This window comes from Maniola hyperantus, chromosome 7 (assembly GCF_902806685.2).
Source record: "Maniola hyperantus chromosome 7, iAphHyp1.2, whole genome shotgun sequence".
NCBI classification, from domain to species: domain Eukaryota; kingdom Metazoa; phylum Arthropoda; class Insecta; order Lepidoptera; family Nymphalidae; genus Maniola; species Maniola hyperantus.
The window spans coordinates 10,542,525-10,557,738 of record NC_048542.1 but is presented as its reverse complement, the minus strand read 5'-3'; the positions used below and the strand labels follow the sequence as shown (position 1 = coordinate 10,557,738).

The window sequence follows — 15,214 nt, the reverse complement described above, 5'->3', positions numbered from 1 at the left end:
CGTCTGCCAGTTCTTCAAGCTATGTTCCCACCCATTGCCACTTCTGCTTCGCAACAAGTTGACCTATTTCGGTTACTCTGGCTCTTCTATGGATCTCCACATTTCTGATTTGATCACGTAAAAAACTCCGTAGAAAAGTAATTAAGTTTGTTAAGTGTTAATTACTTTTGTTTTTCCTGAATTTCAGAAGTGGAAACAATAAATGGCCGCTTGTCGCATTGCCAAAAACTGTGGCCCTGTGAAACCAGTATTGATATGAAGATCTGAACAAAACATATTATTCTCTGTCAACCCCTGACTTGAATAATGAACCGTCACAGCTTAAAAAAGCAAGACATTGCGATACACAAGCGATATACCGACACTGTTTAAGGAGATCGCACACGGCCTCAAGATTTTTGTACTCTACAGAAGACGTAACAGCTGCTAGAGCTGGAAGGCTATGAAAAATTCCATTGTCGTAAGAAGTATTAGGTACAAAAGTCATGTCAGCGCTACCCTCTGCAGACGTCATGTCTGATTTTTTGTGCATTTATTTGTGAGAAGAAATAGATAAATGGGATAATGTTATTATGACACGGTCATCATCATAAACCCATCGCCGACTGACTATTGAGCATGTGTTCGGAGCAGAATAAGAAGGGTTTGACCATAGTCTACCACGCTGGCTAAGTGCGGATTGGCAGACTCCACACACCTTTGAGAATATTATGGAGAACTCCCAGGCGTGCTATTACCACTAGGCTATCATCGCTCTCTATGACACAGTACAGTGATACACTGGCATGGTGACAGTATAAATTAACGTACACAGAATTAATTGTTGTTTGTGTTATTAGTACCTACTACAATTTTTAACTTCCACTAAGACCTAGCTTATGCTCTCGCTCGTTCGAATACACAAATTTCAAACCCCTATTTCAACCCTTTTGGGATTGAATTTTCAAAAATCCTTTCTTAGCGTCCAGTAGTTGAGCTGTGCGTTGATAGATCAGTCAGTCAGTCAGTCACCTTTTCCTTTAACATATTTAGATTACATTTGATTCAAGTAGATACAGTTTGTTGTTTTTTAAGTGTATCCTGTATTCTTACTATCTGTAAATCTATTAAAAATAAAGTTGTTTTAAATAAAATAAAATTTTGACCATACCTTTACCATATTTTTGAATCGACCCTACGTGTTTGATCGAGCTAGCCACATTGACATCAAAACCACCGTGGCTAACTACCGCCTACAAGGCAATCAAAACTAACACCGGAATTCATAGTCGAGGTAGGGGCTTCTTTAGAAGACGATTCAGACGACATCTATCATACACAACCTTAATGCCATAAACCATAAAGATTGAATATGACACAATACATGTCATCTGAATCGTCATCTAAAAGAGCCCCTATCTACTGTGAATTCCAGTTAAGTCAGTCTCGTGGTACTTATACGATCACTTTTATCGTTTACTGTTGGAAACGTTGAAAATATTTACTCGCGTTGAACGTTTTCAGAGTCGATTGATTTCTCACGTCAGCGATGTTTATCGGGAGTAATGATTTCGTTTTCTTACAAAGACGTTTGAGGCGAAATATTGAAATATTGAACGTGTAGGCAAATGTGACGCTTACAAGAAAATCGGAGGGATGAAAATCATTTCTAGACAGATTATACATCACTCTACCCATATTATGAATGCGAAAGTCTGTTTGTTTGTTGGTTTGTCCTTCAATCACGTCGCAACGGAGCAACGGATCGACGTGATTTTTCGCATTGATACATTTTAAGACCTGGAGAGTGACATAAACGACTTTTTATCCCAGAAAATCAAATTGTTCCCATGGGATTTTTAAAAACCTAAATCCACGCGTATGAAGTCGCGAGCATCAGCTAGTTCCTACTTACATAATACTTTCTGGAACAAGGATATTAATATGTTTTTTGTGTCTGAGAATCCATTATATTAAGATTTTTTTTAATTTTTAGAATACTAGGTACTTCTGAAGAATTTTGTCATATTTTTATACTCGCTTCAATTTTCGTAATCGACAGCGGCAAGAGACGTTATCGAGGCAAATCATATAACTCACTGTCACCACGCTTCACTCGGATGATAAATCGTCTGGCGTTTTAAAAGCGGGAAAACGTGTATTAACGTTCGATATATTTGCCTGGCATCGAACGGCCTCGCAGGAAATGAGGTCTAGCCGAGAGGGGAAGATAGAGGTGCCTTTTACGTATCTGGCAAAAATGTTATTACAAAAATGTGAGTCGTTTCGCCGCTGCGTCAGCGTTGAAAGCATGGTTGTGCGTTTAGAGTAGACGCTCAAGAGTGGTTAAATGATCGGTTGTCAAACAGCTGCCTCATTCGTCTTACGGTAATGTATATGACTGCGCGCACAAGCGGCAGTTTTAGCGTACAATTTTGTATGATAAATCGAGACGGCTAATTAATTGACCAGCTGATCATTTAACCACCCGAGTGCGCTAACCTTACAGTACGTTCAGAGGTATTTTATCTAGAACATAAATATTTTTTCACCCTGTTGGCATTAGATACTATGTAGTTCACTCTTGCATTGCTTCTTGTTATACTTGAGTACCATAATTGTGCGCTATCACAACTACAGGCACCATGGCCAGAAACTTGATTACTTATTCATAAACACATAGGCACAGTTACGACAGTTAAAGAACCTCTAAAACTAAACTATACAAAAATCATCACCCTGATTCCGATTGTGTCATGCTTTGAACGTCGTGTATATTATGAAAGGCACAGAGTTGGGCTCAATCGATAAAACAGAACAATACATTTCAGTAGTTATGGCGACAGTTGTTGATGACATTGAAAAGAAATGCGAAAAACATGATGAGAAGTGAGATACACACAATACACGCTTTGTAGTCACGATATTGAGTGCTTTTAAAAAGTACTAAGGCTGCGTGCTGCGATAAATATCGAGATTTTCCCACTGCACCTCATACTTTCATTTAGATGATGCTCGCGACTTCATACACGTGGAGTTAGGTTTTCTAAAAATCCCGTTCTGAAAACGTAACTGACAGACCGACATTACTTCAACATCTTTATACTTAGTATATCCATACTAATATTATAAATGCGAAAGTGTGTCTGTCCGTCTGTCTGTCTGTCTGTCTGTCTGTCTGCTAGCTTTTCACTGCCCATCCGTTTAACCGATATTGACGAAATTTGGTACAGAGATAGCTTGCATCCCGGGAAAGGACATAGGCTACTTTTATGCCGGAAAATCAAAGAGTTCCCACGGGAATTTCAAAAATTGAAACTCACGCGGATGAAGTCGCGGGCATCATCTAGTTATAAATAAAAATGAATCGCTGAAATGTATGTATATATAACTTCCGATCGACTGCACCAATCTTTTTTGTTATTTTTATAATTGTGAGGACAAGGTTTTCATCAAAGAATTTTTTTGGAAAATCCAAAAGACAGTCCCCGCAGGACGCGGATGAAGTCGCGGGCAACAGCTTATTTATAATATTACTAGCTTATGCCCGCGACTGCGTCCTAGACAAATTTCAAACCCCTATGATACCCTCTTATGTTACACCCTGTATTTTAGATTTAGCATGGATTAGTATAGTTTGTATTGTATATGGATTACTTTCTTATTTTACACCTATTTTGATGATGTTCAAGAGGTTTTTTGCTGTTGCATGAATATTATTTTTAAGATCCTACACTAAAGTAAGGAAATGGAAAGCTCTTTAAAGAGTTAGATTTCTCTAGGTACTGAGCAATATCTTGTCTTTTTGTATCAAAGACGTCAAACAACGGATTCTATTCGACTTGGAACCTACTCGAATCGAATGTTCTCAAGGGGAATAATGAAATCCAACCCCGGGGGTTTGTCGGATGTTTAAAGGCAGTTTCCCCGCTTATAAGATTCCTATGTGTTTTCACTTATCTGTGATTGGTTTTTCGGTTCTGTCTGCGGCCTTGTCGTTTTTGTTACAATATTTTTTTATTGATAAAATAGCGGAATATAGGTTAACAGCAGAATATGGTATATCGTGGAGAAATGTAATAAGAAATAAAATAGTATTGCAATGCTTACGAAATAACAGAAGTAATATATAAAAGTAAAGTAAAATAAAATAGTCTTTATTGTACACCATAGAAAATTAAGTCGTACCTACAAATAGGCGGCGCCAAAACTGCGATCTCCTCCAAGGAACCTTAGGGTAGAGATAGTAGTGTATTATATTCTGTGATAGCGGAAACAATAAATAAAGGTAAGCGAATATTAATTCGTAAAGAAGAAAAAAAACCGGCCAAATCGTATTTCATCGACATTTTGCACGATAAATCAAAAACTATTATGTCTAAAAATAAATAAAAATCTGTTGAATGCACAAGTAAAGCCCTTTCATATGATACCCCATTTGGTATAGTAATCATAATTTAAAAATTGAAAATAGCAATATTTGTTCATGAACACATTTTAATTTTTTCTTGTGATGTAACCACAAATTCACGTCGTACGTCACCCTAACTCACCTGCACCGGGTTAACACGGGGGCTGTGCGGGTGAGCGGGACGTTCCCTTCTCGATTGCTATCTCGGCCTGTCGCATACTATACAGGTATTGCTAACAATTGGTTGTAAGTAAAGTTTATGAAGCCATTAACAGCTTACATCAAAGTGCAATAGCACGTATCGCAAACCATGGGTCACAGTACTAAATCGCTCGCACCACGCCACAGCCACCGCAGCGGGGATTTATTGCGAACGATGATTTCACTTTAATCCAAGTTACGCAGGAATTACGTTGAGCATGCGATGTTAATGCTCAGTGTGTCTATCAACGTTGTGTTAACCATTCAATTGTAATGAATTTCAGTAGGCACCTAAACAAATCATAACTTTTTTAGCGTTTAAACTATCGTTAGAGATTTCTATTATAAGTAAGTCAAACTATGTCTGTCATTTTCATATTATATTAGTGAGAAGAGTCTCTAAAATTTAATTGTGCTCAGAATCAGTACCATATTGTTACGGCTATACCTACTCACGTATTTCTCAATAACGACGCGCAGCGAGCTGAGTCCCTGTGAAAAAAGACCACAGGTGGGTTCGAAACTAGTCGGGCTTACGTCGACTAAAATACTTAAGTATAGTCGTAACAATCTATACTTGTAATAAAAATCATAGCTTATATCATCATCATGATCAACCTATACCTGGCTCACTACTGAGGCTGGGTTTTCTTTCAGAATGAGAATGGTTTGACCATAGTCCACCACGCTGGCCAAGGGCGGATTGGCAGACTTCACACACAGTTTGAGAACATTGTGGAGAACATTCAGACATGCCAGATTTCCTCACGATGTTTTCCTTCACCGTTAAAGCAAGTGATATATTTTAATAGCTTACATATTCATACCTAATCGCACACAAGCTACCACAAGTGGCCCTGTACACGTTCGCCGAATGCATTGACTAAATGTTTTAGCCCAATGTGTATAAAGTCATATACAGCGATACTGGGCTTCACACAAAATTTTCAAAGACAATGTACTTCATAGGTCCCATCCCATAGAGTAATAGCGCCCAAAATAATTTTAAAAAACGTTGAATTGAGAATCTCCGCTTTTTTAAAATAGGGTAGATAATAATAGGTACCTACAGGTATACAGATAGAACATAAAATGGCCACAACCACCGCAGCGTGGATTTATAGCGCGCGCTGATTGCACTTTAATTGTTCCAGTAATTTGAAACACGCGTAATGATGCCATGATGGACAACCAGCCGGATCCAGGTTGGCTTCGAAATTCTGATATTTGAATAATTGCTTTTAAAATATTTCCCTTCGTAAGTTTAATTTTCCTTTTTCCTAATGGTGCGTTTACATGGGCACATTTTAAGCATATGACGCTCGGCAACACGTATTGATCAATCTAGAGCAATAAGTGGGCAATTATTTCACATAACTTTGCTGAAATTTTTATGTATTGCTGGGTATTGCAGTAAATTACTTCATGTGGTCGTGACGTCATGAATTGACTAAATTGTCTGGAATTGTGGGATATCAATTGCCCGTGTAAGCGTACCCTTATACTTACTAAAAGTTTTGAAATGAGTAAGGTCAATGTTTCTTTTACTTTCATATCATCATTATTATCGAGTTCCACTGCTGGACATAGGTCTTTTGTAGGGATTTCCACACACGGCACGGTCTTACGTTGCCTGAATCCAGCGGCTCCCTGCTACTGGCTTTAATGTCGCCTGTCCACTGGGAGGTCTTAATGCCACGCTTTCCGGTGTGACATTCTAACACCTTGTGACCCCAAGGTTTATTGTTTTTCAAACTATGTGCTCTGTTTATTGTCATTTCAGCTTTGCAACCTATGTTATGAACTATGTCGGTTATTTTCATATTATTTTCATTTTATTATATTTTATCGAAAAGATTATGCCCAATTAGTTACGCAAAATCGCATAATACCATAAACCACAAAATTATACCTACCCAAAAGTATTCATCAAGAGTCCAAGATATAGGTAGGTATTCACGTACAACGGACAGCTAGGTACACCGATATAGGCATGTATATAATATGTCTAAATGCGGAAAAGAAATCAAGGACATAGAATTAAGAAGATAGGTAGGTATTAACTATAATTCGGCTCCAACAAAGAACAAAAAACTGCCAACGTCATCTAGGAAAGGAAGGAAGCGTAGGAAAAATCTACAATTTTAAGCTCGACGGTAAAAACTTGGACTGAAATCGGAAAATCTCAAATAAAACCTCACTAATATCGTATCCAACCTTTAGAAAAGCTTCACGTTGCAAACTCAGCGGATTCCATTTGGTAAAAAGATAAGTTCCCGAACAAAAAACAGTTTTCTACCAGCGTTCTTCCCCCTCGGTTAATTAAAACACTTTTCTCAAGTAAGGCAACTAAACTACAGACTATCCTACCTGAAAAAGAACGCTTAAATTCCGGCTGTATGTCGTAGAGAACAAAGGTTCCCCAGGTAACGCGGCTTAAGAGATTCGTCAAAAGATAAAAACTTGAACCGCAAAGAAACTCTTAGATAATACGCGAGATTACAAACTGAGATACGATTTTGTTCTGTAAAACGTGTTATTTATGTCGAGGACCTGAATTAAAATTGTCTTGGTAGAATCCGAAGATTGGATTTTCCCCTTAAAAATTACTTCCACAATAACTTAGAAGTACTCAAGAAGGCTCAAGATAGAGCAGCAGAGTCGAAACGCAGTAAATAATTGCTCTAAATAAATAGATAGTTCTAAATGGTGACAGCAAAAAGAATACCCATTAAATTTCTTGTGGGCTTTTTCTTAAACCAAGACGCATTTGAAACCCTCGCAGTTGACGAAAATAGTTAGGTAGGCTGATAATAAAAAATCTTTGTATATGGTATAAAATTAATAATTCAAAAAAATTGTGAAGGTCCAGTTAAATAAATTGATTTTGAATTTAAGATTGAATGTAGGCAGCCGTACTTATTATTTCTTAATTTTTTTATAAGGTAACATATAAACTTAACTTTAACAGGTAGGTACTATTAAGTATTCTGTTTTAACTTTTAACCCTACTTCATAGCACATAGTAGGGACGGACGTAGAGAAGAGGTGTGAATGCGAATGAAGGCTTTCATTTGGTTCCCCACTTTTGTTTCTTAAAAAATATTAGTTTTAACCATCTTAAACAAAAGAATATGCCCTTTGCCATGCAACTAATGAAACTTATACTAGGGGTGGTTACGACAATTTATGTTGCAACCGGTTGAGTTTGAATCGTTGCTTGACTTGTCGAATTGTAGTCTATGGCTTTACGACATGGACTTACGAGCAGCTACGCTTTGACTCCGGCGAAATGTGCCTTGAACCTAAGTTTCGTTATCGTTAATCTGGATCGCCTTTGTAAGTTTGTAGCCCAGTTCCAACTAGCAGCATGAAATAGATTTTTGAAGCAATACTTAATTAATCAAATCATGGAACGTGAAAAATTATATTAACTTCTTCCATGGCAACTAAAATGTTTTATTATTAATATGAATCTTACTATGAATTAGATACTTTTGATTTCTATGAAATCCGTTAAATAAAAAAATTTAACATTTCTAAGTATTGGATAGGCTGTAAATTGTATAACACGGACGAAGTGACGGGCAAAAGCTAGTTTAATATAATAATAAGTAGGTCATAAGAATTAATCATTAATATAATGACAAAAAATAGGTCATTGATAGTTTCAGTTGGTCAATACTGGTAACAAACTGGTAATATTGCGCTATTTCTGTCGTGACCGTCTTTGGCACGGCCTTTATTCGTGGTAGCTTCGACTGACGTAACAAAAAATATAATATCAAGTTTGCTCTAAACATTTTACTCATATAAAAGCTTTCTCTTAGGTCAAGGTTGTATAGAGCCCACTTGAGCCTGCATTCTCAGTTCGTGTATCTTAAACGGTCAGTTTATTTTCAGCGATGTAATTCAAATTCATAGGAATTTATAGGAATTTAGAGGAACCTAAGTAGAACTTTCCTAATTTTAACTAATCAAAATATGGAAATAAATTCCATCCTTTTAACATCTCCAAATATTTTATTTTATTTTTATTTTCATTGGAAACCAACAGCCTAAATTGATCTTAATAATCTTAAAATTTGGTAACTAGGCTAATAATAGGTTTTCACAACTGTGTGATACAAAATTAAATAGTAAGAATAACACAGTGACAAGCTAACTGTAATTAGACATAACTAATTATGCATTATGCTAGCAAACAACTTTGGCGTATACACTATTCACATTGCCATAAAACAATTATATGCTAGATTGGTTATAAATTGAATTTAGATTGCGAGAAGCACCAGCAATGAAAGAGTGTGATCTGTTCGTTTTAGACACTGGTATATGTAATTTTTTTTCATGTCTGGATGTATGTATTAATAGCTTCGTAAGTAATTCAGGACAGTTTATTGAGCCCCTGACTATGTTAATTAGGATACAAATATCAGTTATATTGCTATGAATATATAGAAGTACAAGATGTAAATCGGAACAGGCTTTTTCATAAGAATTTTTAGAAAGGTGAAATTTATATTTTAAAAAACAAATTTTACGTTAGATATTTTCAATTTTGTTGATATAAACTTGATAAGCATACGACTGTATTAATCAAAGATAAATGCTGACAAAGGCTAGACGATGATAGACCCTACGTTTTCCCGGAATTATTCTCAACAGATATTATTGTCAACAGAGACAGACACGATCGAATCAAGTGATCATTGGACCATGTGAGTGTGAAATTGCTTACATCTCATCTCACTACAATCAATCACACATCCACTTTCACTAATTAGAATTTCAGAAGTGCTAGCACAATCACTAACAAACAATTTCTCGTGGCATCGTTCTCGACAAAACGTTCTAAACGCTGTGAGAGAGAATTTATTGCGTCGCATCAAAATTTTGCTCGACCTGAACATAAGGGCCAGCGCAGACCGAGCGCGCCGAGTGACGATGAGTGCAGTCGAGGCGCGGCGAGTCGCGGCAGATAGAGTCGCAGCATGTCGAGCAGCGTTGAGTTGAGGCGCTGTGCACCGACTACAGCATACTGCACAACTATTTGGACGAGATTCAAAAATCTGCTTACTTACTGCGAGCAGCAGCGCAGTGACCAAATGGGGGTACTTTCCTCGAGGTGTAGCCTCCTTACCCGAGTGGGGTGTAGAGCAACTTGGTGCCCCGTTATGATCTTCTAGCCGGTATTTTGCTGGCTGGAGCCTACTATCTTGGCTTAGGGCCCTAGAGCTTGTTACAGGTTTCTACACTTATACGTTATTTCCGTTTATTGTGCGTGCAGTGCCTCTCTGCATCCATGGACTCGTCACTCCAGCTATCCAAGCTCGCTTCGCAAGAAGATAAGTAGATCACCCAGGTTGCCGGGGGCTTCAAGGAGCGAGGCTGGGGATCTCAAGTAATGCTGCGACGCCCGTGCATTTCAATATTTCAACCGTATGTCAAAGTAAATAAGCTGACTTTAATTTAATTTTAAAAGATCGCGGCTCGGCATCACTCTACTCCATCTGTGAGCGTTGCACTAATGCTGCTACCTTGGGACATAATTTATGCGGTGATGCGCAGCGAAAAATAGTACCTACTTATAACTGTTATTGTGTGAAACCTACCTAGAGATTAATCGCTTCATTTCCATAGTTTAAAAGGGTTGAATTAATTAAGGTCTGAGTGCTATGAAAATTAATTTATCCGTCAGGCGGGTTATGCTAGTTAAAGGGTTATTATTGCTGCCAAGTAGATACGCGTACTCGTTATTTCAACGAAAAATCTGATAATATTTTATTGAAAGAGTATCTCTATTCGATGCAGTAATGTACGATGCCTTCATTTTATGCGTATATATATCAGTTGATCTATGTTCGATACCGGGTATTATAAAATCCAATAATATGGAAACGCTGGTAGATAACACAGATACGTCATGGAGTATAGTTATAATAGTTTGTGTTAAAGCTGAATAAACATTACGAGACTAGACTATAAGCAACGTGTTGAATGGTTCGCCAACGGAAATGTGTGCCGACAGAGATAATTTACTCCGATGCCGATTACCTCGACAGACGGAGATGGCAATCAGGGCATGAGGCGGGGGGACGTCCCGCACACCCGCATAGTACCCGCGCTCGCCCGCACCGGTTTAGCGCTGAGGCTGTGCGGGGCGTTTCCCCCCCGATTGCCATCTCGACCTGTCGTGCACTTATACTTGGTTCGTAGGTTCTTTGGCGAACTTGGCAATCAGAATGAATAGTCCTAGTCTTTTTATTTTAATATTTATTTCAATAAAATTGTTCTTCCGGTAAAATATTAAAATAGAAGTAGGGAATCACGTCTTTGTAAATTTTCTAAGAAATATTTCTTCCAAATATCTTTCTTCCTTTGTATTATTTCACTATGTATTATAAAAATAATTATAAAAATATAGATATTTTTTTATTCTAACACCAATTACCTATTATGGTCGATATTCTATTGATGTCAGTTTTCAAGAAGATTATCATTATTTTATCAAAAAGGAGTTGGTACAGAATTAAAAAAAAGCCTATTGGGCTTATAATAATGAACAGACCCTGGGTAAATCTTTTCTCGTATTAAGTATAAAACAAAGTATTTTCTGTGCAGCCTTCCGCTAACCAGCGCAATTTTTTCATAAACGCTGCTTAACTAAAACGTACATTACTTCCTTTATGGTAGTAATATGGGCCTTATCAACAAAATTACTTTTCGCAGGGACGAACAGTGGCCAGGAGCCGCTATTAGCTAGATAATGTTACTTCAGAGTTTTGCTCCGAGATAACATTAGGTACATACGCGCTATATTACCCTGTTATTTAATTAATATTGTGTATTTAGGACGAAAACAAGCTTTGCTACTGGGTTTAATTTTATTTACCTTATTATCCCGTTTGGCAATGTGTTTTAAAATAGCAATTCTTTTTGGATAAACCTGGTATTAAAAAGAAAATTAAACTCAATGTGTTATAAGAATTTTCATATGAAGACAGTTGTTCAAATTATTGAAATATTTTTAAACTGGCTATAGACATTATAATATTTATTAAAATATTTACACAACATTAACATACTTAGATGTCAAAATGTTTGTTAGTCGTAATTATATAAAAACATGTGTTATTAATATTTTACCTAGGTACACGAAATAAATATTTTGTATTTAAAAGAAGCATAAAAAAATTGTTTTAACAAAATCTACAAGCATAAAATAAAAGAAAAACATGTGTATGATGTATTTCAGCGGATTATTATAACACCTTGAACACTTTTTAACCTATTTAAATATTATTATCAACAAAACTACTTTTACTAAGAAAATAGCAGACAAAACCAATATAGTTAATTCCAACTAAGTTAATCCTCCAGTTAATACAATTAGATACATGCTTACTGTATTCCACGCTATTTATTTAGGACTAATACTACCTTTAATTACAACGTTGTATTCGTTCGTTAAAGAAATCCTTGTAACAAAAAATATATTATCCTTATTATTATATTATAGTAGATTGGCTCATTGTTATGTGAATACACAGAGAATTCAACTGTAAATATGTCTGATTTTTGCGGTAAATATTCGTATCTACTATTATCATCAACACATCGTCGACCCACTACTGAGCACGGGTCTCCTCTCAGAATGAGAAGTTTTCAGGCCAGAGACCGTTACGCTTCCAAGTGCGGATTGGCAGATTTAACACACCTTTAAGAGCTATGGAGAATTCTCAGGTATGTAGGTTTCCTCACGTTTTCATTCACTGCTAAAAATGATTTTTATTTGCTTAAAACGCTCATACTTATCTCGGAAAAATTAGAAGTAGCCCAGAATCAAACCCCTGACCTGTTGAAAAGGAAGCCGACGCTATTGCTGCTTGCACCTATTATAGTATAACATTACGCTAAAATACCAGACTGATGGAGATGAAACTATTGCGATACAAAAGCTTGTGCCTAGACAGAATTAACTTGTCTTTCTGGGCCCGTTTTTATAGTCCGTGCTTTGTTCGTGAGACAGTTGAGGAAACACCCCGCAGGATCACTCCAGTCAGTCGACCTCACTGTATAATAATCCTATGATTAATCTCATATAGGAATCGACCCAGTTCACCGAGGATATCAGGAGGTTTTGGTCAGATACGCCATTGCATTTGAACAGTAATTGATTGATTTACACAGTAGTGCTATGTTTTTATTTTACTTTTAATTTAACGTTTTTATTTCATTCATTAATTTATACTGTGCTAAGTTTTATGAAAAACGGTTGGAAGCTTCTTCTTCTTTGACGATGAGGCTATGTCAACCTTTAAGTTGTGACGTCAATAGTCACTGATCTGGTGTGATCTCCACCACCTTATAATATTCTAATTTAGCATTAATATTTATTTGTTCTAATTTGCGATATAAGTATGTTTTACCATCAATAAATCTTATTTACTTATTTAAATGACCAAAGTAGAAAAGAGAATATGCTGTGGGCAGAAGCTAGTACGTAGTGGTAGGCATAGCAATATTTCATTACGAATAGGTACGTAGCGTAACAAGTATTAAGGTAACAATAGAAAATAACTGTAAGATGTTTTGTATATTCGTATTACAATATAAAAAGGAACCAAATCATAGTATCTATTGTTAAACTCTATATTGAGGAAATAGGATAACAAAGGCTAACCTTTACTGGATTTTATATATTTTACTATAACAAATCAATTTTCTATGATTGCTTGCGGAAGTGAGTCACATTTTATCTATAGGTACTTATACCAATTCTATAACATCACTTTGACTACCCATAATATTATAAATACGAAAATATGTTTGTTTGTTGGTTTGTTCTTCATGATTTTTGCGTGGGTATAGTTTAAGACCTGGAGAGTGGCATAGGCTACCTTTTATCCCGTAAAATAAAATAGTTCCCACGGGATTTTTAAAAACCTAAACTCACGCGTACGAAGTCCCGCATCAGCTAGTAATTTATATTTGCGTTAATTAGGGTTCCGTACCTCAAAAGAAATAAAGGAACCCTTACAGGATCACTTTGTTGTCTGTCTATCTCTCAATAAACCTATAGGGTACTTTCCGTTGACCTAGAATCATGAAATTTGGTATGTTTTATAGCAGACATGAAAGGAAAAATCTGAAAACTGTGAATTTGTGGTTATATCACAAGAAAAAAATTAAAATGTGTCCATGAACAAATTTGCTATTTTCAACCTTCAAAGTAAGATTAGGTACCAAGTGAGGTATCATAACAGTTTTTGATTTATCGTGCAAAAAGTCGATAAAAATTGATCGAATCGATTGTAGTACGAAGCCCTCAGTGCGCGAGTCTGACTCGCACTTGGCCGGTTTTTTAGTATATATCAATATGTATTTTGCTTTTGTTCACTTTGCTTTGTTTGCTTTTGTGTGACAGAATATGTTAAAACTCATCAAGTATCTTAGTAATTGTATCTTTTTTATGGTTCCACTTCCGTGAAAAAGGGATTAGAGGGTCACTTCATTGTCTGTGTGTCAAGACCCGCTAAGGGAATCAAAACCTATAGGGCACTTCTTGTTAACCTACAATCGTTCAATTTGGTAGGTAGCCATGTCTTATACCGCAAGGGAAAAATCGTGAATCTGTGGTCATATCACAACAAAAATGTTATTTCTTTTAAGATAATACGGAACCAGTCGGACTCGGCTAGTTTTTGTACCTACCCATATTCAAAAAAATGTTTATCTAAATAGAAAACGAAAGCTGATAGGTTTGTAAATTATTCTAAAATCATCTTAACTGGCTTGTAAAGCATTATTAGATGTAAAAAATCTACAATGATTATAACTAAATTAGAAACTTTCATTGATAGCTAATTTTTAATCAAAAAAACCGGCCAAGTGCGAGTCAGGCTTGCGCAATGAGGGTTCCGTACTACAGTCGTATTTTTTCGACATTTTGCACGATAATTCAAAAACTATGATGCATAAAAATAAATAAAAATCTGTTTTAGAATGTACAGGTAAAGACCTTTCAAATGATACCCCACTTGATAATATAGTCACTCACTTCGAAAGTTGAAAATACTAATTATTAGTTCATGACCACAAATTAACTTTTTTTGTGTGATCTAACCCTAAATTCACGGTTTTCATTTTTCCCCAAATGCCAGCTATAAGATCTACCTACCTACCAAATTTCATGATTCTAGGTCAACGGGAAGTACCCTGTAGGTTGCTTGACAGACAGACAGACATACAGACAGACAGACAGACAGACAGACATACAGACAGACAGACAGACAGACAACAAAGTGATCCTATAAGGGTTCCGTTTTTTCCTTTTGAGGTACGGAACCCTAAAAAGATTGAAATTAATAATTTTTATCGGGGTAAGCAAGCATCTGCCTATTTTTAAACATACTAGTTCTATATGTACTTAGTAAGTGTAACGTAATTACGTAATAATTAAAGTATAAATCATTAAATTTATAAATATTAAAACAAAACAATCAAGCTGATCACTCCTAATCCATACTAATATTATAAATTCGAAAGTGTGTCTGTCTGTCTGTCTGTCTACTAGCTTTTCACGGCCCAGCAGTTTAACCGATTTTGATGAAGTTTGGC

The 15,214-nt window shown here is 36.2% G+C and overlaps 1 protein-coding gene across 1 annotated transcript in view; it reads right to left on the bottom strand.

The window, feature by feature from the left end:
• The window catches only part of LOC117984054 (neuronal growth regulator 1-like), a 137,636-nt gene that overhangs the window by 121,833 nt on the left and 589 nt on the right, over positions 1 to 15,214 (bottom strand). The window lies entirely within an intron of this gene.